This window comes from Pongo pygmaeus, chromosome 8, assembly GCF_028885625.2.
Source record: "Pongo pygmaeus isolate AG05252 chromosome 8, NHGRI_mPonPyg2-v2.0_pri, whole genome shotgun sequence".
Classification (NCBI taxonomy): Eukaryota; Metazoa; Chordata; class Mammalia; order Primates; family Hominidae; genus Pongo; species Pongo pygmaeus.
In genome coordinates, this window is record NC_072381.2 from 54,277,297 (window position 1) to 54,284,383 (window position 7,087).

The following is a 7,087-nucleotide window of genomic DNA, read 5'->3' on the forward strand; positions in this document are numbered from 1 at the left end:
GTACCATGCTGTTTTGGTTACTGTAGCCTTGTAGTATAGTTTGAAGTCAGGTAGCGTGAGGCCTCCAGCTTTGTTCTTTTGGCTTAGGATTGACTTGGCAATGCGGGCTCTTTTTTGGTTCCATATGAACTTTAAAGTAGTTTTTTTCCAATTCTGTGCAGAAAGTCATGGGTAGCTTGATGGGGATGGCATTGAATCTATAAATTACCTTGGGCAGTATGGCCATTTTCACGATATTGATTCTTCCTATCCATGAGCATGGAATGTTCTTCCATTTGTTTGTATCCTTTTTTATTTCGTTGAGCAGTGGTTTGTAGTCCTCCTTGAATAGGTCCTTCACATCCCTTGTAAGTTGGATGCCTAGGTATTTTATTTTCTTTGAAGCAATTGTGAATGGGAGTTCACTCATGATTTGGCTCTCTGTTTGTCTGTTATTGGTGTATAAGAATGCTTGTGATTTTTGTACATTGATTTTGTATCCTGAGACTTTGCTGAAGTTGTTTATCCGCTTAAGATTTTGGGCTGAGACGATGGGGTTTTCTAGATATATAATCATGTCATCTGCCAACAGGGACAATCTGACTTCCTCTTTTCCTAATTGAATACCCTTTATTTCTTTCTCCTGCCTGATTGCCCTGGCCAGAACTTCCAACACTATGTTGAATAGGAGTGGTGAGAGAGGGCATCCCTGTCTTGTGCCAGTTTTCGAAGGGAATCTTCCAGTTTTTGCCCATTCAGTATGACATTGGCTGTGGGTTTATCATAAGTAGCTCTTATTATTTTGAGATACATCCCATCAATACCTAATTTATTGAGTTTTTAGCATGAAGGGCTGTTGAATTTTGTCAAAGGCCTTTTCTGCATCTGTTGAGATAATCATATGGTTTTTGTCGTTGGTTCTGTTTATATGCTGGATTACGTTTATTGATTTGTGTATGTTGAACCAGCCTTGCATCCCAGGGATGAAGCCCACTTGATCATGGTGGATAAGCTTTTTGATGTGTTGCTGGATTTGGTTTGCCAGTATTTTATCGAGGATTTTTGCATCTGTGTTCATCAGGGATATTGGTCTAAAATTCTCTTTTGTTGTTGTGTCTCTGCCAGGCTTTTGTATCAGGATGATGCTGGCCTCATAAAATGAGTTAGGGAGGATTCCCTCTTTTTCTATTGATTGGAATGGTTTCAGAAGGAATGGTACCATCTCTTCCTTGTACCTCTGGTAGAATTCGGCTATGAATCTATCTGGTCCTGGACTTTTTTTGGTTGGTAAGCTATTAATTATTGCCTCAATTTCAAAGCCTGTTATTGGTCTATTCAGAGATTCAACTTCTTCCTGGTTTAGTCTTGGGAGGGTGTATGTGTTGAGGAATTTATCCATTTCTTCTAGATTTTCTAGTTTATTTGCGTAGAGGTGTTTATAGTATTCTCTGATGGTAGTTTGTATTTCTGTGGGATTGGTGGTGATATCCCCTTTACCATTTTTTATTGTGTCTATTTGATTCTTCTCTCTTTTCTTCTTTATTAGTCTTGCTAGCGGTCTATCCATTTTGTTGATCCTTTCGAAAAACCAGCTCCTGGATTCATTGATTTTTTGAAGGGTTTTTTGTGTCTCTATCTCCTGCAGTTCTGCTCTGATCTTAGTTATTGCTTGCCTTCTGCTAGCTTTTGAATGTGTTTGCTCTTTCTTCTCTAGTTCTTTTAATTGTGATGTTAGGGTGTCAATTTTAGATCTTTCCTGCTTTCTCTTGTGGGCATTTAGTGCTATAAATTTCCCTCTACACACTGCTTTAAATGTGTCCCAGAGATTCTGGTATGTTGTGTCTTTGTCCTCGTTGGTTTCAAAGAACATCTTTATTTCTGCCTTCATTTCATTATGTACCCAGTAGTCATTCAGGAGCAGGTTGTTCAGTTTCCATGTAGTTGAGCGGTTTTGAGTGAGTTTCTTAATCCTGAGTTCTAGTTTGATTGCACTGTGGTCTGAGAGACAGTTTGTTATAATTTCTGTTCTTTTACATTTGCTAAGGAGTGCTTTACTTCCAACTATGTGGTCAGTTTTGGAATAAGGGCAGTGTGGTGCTGAAAAGAATGTATATTCTGTTGATTTGGGGTGGAGAGTTCTGTAGATGTCTATTAGGTCCGCTTGGTGCAGAGCTGAGTTCAATTCCTGGATATCCTTGTTAATTGTCTGTCTCGTTGATCTGCCTAATGTTGATAGTGGGGTGTTAAAGTCTTCCATTATTATTGTGTGGGAGTCTAAGTCTCTTTGTAGGTCACTCAGGACTTGCTTTATGAATCTGGGTCCTCCTGTATTGGGTGCATATATATTTAGGATAGTTAGCTCTTCTTGTTGAATTGATCCCTTTACCATTATGTAATGGCCTTCTTTGTCTCTTTTGATCTTTGTTGGTTTAAAGTCTGTTTTATCAGAGACTAGGATTGCAATCCCTGCCTTTTTTTGTTTTCCATTTGCTTGGTAGATCTTCCTCCATCCCTTTATTTTGAGCCTATGTGTGTCTCTGCACATGAGATGGGTTTCCTGAATACAGCACACTGATGGGTCTTGACTCTTTATCCAATTTGCCAGTCTGTGTCTTTTAATTGGAGCATTTAGCCCATTTACATTTATGGTTAATATTGTTATGTGTGAATTAGATCCTGTCATTATGATGTTAGCTGGTTATTTTGCTCGTTAGTTGATGCAGTTTCTTCCTAGCCTCAATGGTCTTTACAATTTGGCATGTTTTTGCAGTGGCTGGTACTGGTTGTTCCTTTCCATGTTTAGTGCTTCCTTCAGGAACTCTTGTAGGGCAGGCCTGGTGGTGACAAAATCTCTCAGCATTTGCTTGTCTGTAAAGTATTTTATTTCTCCTTCACTTATGAAGCTTAGTTTGGCTGGATATGAAATTCTGGGTTGAAAATTCTTTTCTTTAAGAATGTTGAATATTGGCCCCCACTCTCTTCTGGCTTGTAGAGTTTCTGCTGACAGATCAGCTGTTAGTCTGATGGGCTTCCCTTTGTGGGTAACCCGAGCTTTCTCTCTGGCTGCCCTTAACATTTTTTCCTTCATTTCAACTTTGGTGAATCTGACAATTATGTGTCTTGGAGTTGCTCTTCTCAAGGAGTATCTCTGTGGCATTCTCTTTATTTCCTGAATGTGAATATTGGCCTGCCTTGCTAGGTTGGGAAAGTTCTTCTGAATAATATCCTGCAGAGTGTTTTCCAACTTGCTTCCATTCTCCCATCACTTTCAGATACACCAATCAGACGTAGATCTGGTCTTTTCTCATAGTCCCATATTTCTTGGAGGCTTCGTTCGTTTCTTTTTATTCTTTTTTCTCTAAACTTCTCTTCTTGCTTCATTTCATTCATTTGATCTTCCATCACTGATACCCTTTCTTCCAGTTGATCGAATCGGCTACTGAAGCTTGTGCATTCGTCACGTAGTTCTCATGCCATGGTTTTCCGCTCCATCAAGTCCTTTAAGGACTTCTCTGCATTGGTTATTCTAGTTAGCCATTTGTCTAATCTTTCTTCAAGGTTTTTAACTTCTTTGCCATGGGTTCGAACTTCCTCCTTTAGCTTGGAGAAGTTTGATCGTTTGGAGCCTTCTTCTCTCAACTTGTCAAAGTCATTCTCTGTCCAGCTTTGTTCCGTTGCTGGTGAGGAGCTGCGTTCCTTTGAAGGAGGAGAGGCGCTCTGATTTTTAGTATTTTCAGTTTTTCTGCTCTGTTTTTTCCCCATCTTTGCTGTTTTATCTACCTTTGGTCTTTGATGATGGTGACGTAAAGATGGGGTTTTGGTGTGGATGTCCTTTCCGTTTGTTAGTTTTCCTTCTAACAGTCAGGACCCTCAGCTGCAGGTCTGTTGGAGTTTGCTGGAGGTCCACTCCAGACCCTGTTTGCCTGGGTATCAGCAGCGGAGGCTGCAGAACAGCGAATATTGGTGAACAGCAAATGGTGTTGCCTGATCATTCCTCTGGAAGTTTCATCTCAGAGGGGCACCTGGCTGTGTGGGGTGTCAGTCTGCCCCTACTTGGGGGTGCCTCCCAGTTAGGCTACTTAGGGGGTCAGGGACCCACTTGAGGAGGCAGTCTGTCTGTTCTCAGATCTCAAGCTCCATGCTGGAAGAACTGCTACTGTCTTCCAAGCTGTCAGACAGGGATATTTAAGTCTGCAGAGGTTTCTGCTGCCTTTTGTTCGGCTATGCCCTGCCCCCAGAGGTGGAGTCTACAGATGCAGGCAGGCCTCCTTGAACTGTGGTGGGCTCCACCCAGTTTGAGCTTCCTGGCAGCTTTGTTTACCTACTCAAGCCTCAGCAATGGCTGGCGCCCCTCCCCCAGCCTCGCTGCCACATTGCAGTTCGATCTCAGACTGCTGTGCTAGCAATGAGCGAGGCTCCGTGGGCGTAGGAGCCTCCAAGCCAGGCGCGGGATATAATCTCCTGGTGTGCCATTTGCTAAGACCATTGGAAAAGCACAGTATTAGGGTGGGAGTGACCCGATTTTCCAGGTGCCGTTTGTCACCCCTCCCCTTAGTTAGGAAAGGGAATTCCCTGTCCCCTTGTGCTTCCCGGGTGAGGCGATGCCTCACCCTGCTTTGGCTCACGCTCAGTGTGCAGCACCCACTGTCCTGCACCCACTGTCCAAAAATCCCCAGTGAGATGAACTCGGTACCTCAGTTGGAAATGCAGAAATCACCTGTCTTCTGCATCACTCACACTGGGAGCTGTAGACTGGAGCTATTCCTATTTGGCCATCATGGAATTGCCCAAGCCTGTTACTTTTCTAGAGTATTAAAATTATTCCAACCCTGTTTCTCATGTGGAAGCTTGGGTGACTGACCTGGGAGAAAGCTCTGGGGCCCTACTACCTTCCAGGCAGCTCTGGCTTCAGCCTAAATGGCCTGGGGCTGTCAGTGACTCTCTCCAGGAAGAGCTTCCTGGCTGCCCAGAGCCCTCTCTCCCACTCCTGCGCATGACTCTGAGGGGTGTCACTCACCCCATGCCCAGCAGCCCAGGCTCACCAAGACGGCCCCTTCCCAGGGCTCAGAGGGGTGAACAAGCATCGGTGTGTGGAGGAGGGGGCGTCTGGAGAGGGGGTCTTGAGATTGCACCTGCCTTGGGATAGGTTGCTCCTTGGTCCAAGGGTGAGTTGGGGATGGGAAGTGTGTTAGTCCATTTGCATTATTATAAGGAGATGCCTGAGGCTGGGTAATTTATAAAGAAAAGGGTTTATTTGGCTCAAGGTTCTGCAGGCTGTACAAGAGGCATAGCACCAGCATCTGCTTCTGGGGAGGGCTCAGGCAGCTTCCACTCATGGTGGAAGAAAGAGCAAGAGAGAGACGGGAGGCAACAGGCTCTTAACCAGATCTCCTGTGAACTTATAAAGCAAGAGCTCACTCATTATGGCGAGGACAGCACCAAGCCATTCGTGAGGGATCCACTCCCATCACCCAAACACCTCCCACTAGGTCCACCTCCAATATCGAAGGCCACATTTCAACATGAGATTTGGAGGGGACAGACATCCAAACCATATCATGGAGAGGGGCCTGAACTGACTCCTAGCTCATGGAGAGCTCATGTGTTAAATCCCCAGCAGCTTCATGCCACCTGCACTACCCTGGGCTGGCAGCTGCTCTGAGGTCTCTTCTGATGACACCATTGGCTGATGACCACAGGCAAGAGCCAAAGTTGGGCAGAACCAAGCCTCTCAGCAGACAGATGATCAACCGCCATGGGGTAGCACCCCTAAATCACTTGAGAGGTAGCCGCTGGCTGATGGATGGCCTTTAACCCCCAGATACTTTAGCATATATTTCCTAAGAACAAGGACATTCTCTGACGTAACCACAGTCCAGTTGCCAAATCCAGAGAGTTCACAGTGACACTATGCTACTATGGAATAAACTACCCTGATTAGAGAATCAGGGGCTTCCTGCACTGCATTTAGAACTCGAGTGTTTTGTGTCTCCCCTCTTGTAGAACAGCCTTTTGGGGTGTTTTATAATTTGACATTTTTTAAGAATTCAGGCAAGATTCTTTTATACAGCACTGTTTTTAAACAGAAATGGTATCACATTGCAAATCCTGCTCCACAAGTTTTTTCTCACTTAGCTGTATATGTGTGAGGTATTTCTGCATCAGTAAATAAATAGCCACCGTGTCCCCTTGAAACTGCACCTCAATATATAAATAAATACAGCACTCAGGACTGTGACTAAACCACCGTCACATTGTTCCTGCCCAGATAGACTATAGGTTGCCACAATTTGAAATGAAATGCCTGTGTATGTGCCTCTTTGTCACAATTTAAATAGATACAGCAAAATGATCAGTTTACATTTCCATCAACAGAAGGCACCCCTTTCCAACATGGAGAACAGCATCCATTTTTGGCTATTTTTCCCACATAATGGTTCATAGGCACCTCCGCTGTGGCTGAGTTGGGTCATTTGACTCTACAGCCAAGATTCTGTGTCTGCACCTGATACTGATCATGTGAAATTCTCCACACATTATTGTTTTCTTATCACTTTCTATATGGTTTCTACATTTTGGGTACAAATCCTGTGCTGGATATGTTGCAGGTATGTTGTCCCAGACTGTTTTTATCATTACTTATAATGTCTGGTACAGCTCAGAAGCTTTAACTTTATAACAGATTAAAATATATCCATCTTTTTGTCTATATTTTATAGGTCCTTATGTGGGTGTGTGGATGTGTTGCTTTTGAAGGCCTTTCCTAGTCTTTTTATACACAGGTTACTCAATAATTTCTCCCAAGGCTTTTATGTATTATTACTTTTAGTTCTTTAATTTTTTATTTTTTTATTTTTGAGACACAGTCTCACTCTGTCACCCAGGCTGGACTGCAGTGGTGCAATCATGGCTCACCACAGCCTCGAACGCCCAGCTTAAGGGATCCTCCCACCTCAGCCTCCAGAGTACCTGGGACCACAGGTGCACACCACCACACCCTGCTAACTTTTCTATTTTTTTGTAGAGGCAGGGTTTCACCATGTTGCCTAGGCTGGTCGCGAACTCCTGGGCTCAAGCAATCTGTCTGCCTTGGCCTCCCAAAGTGCTG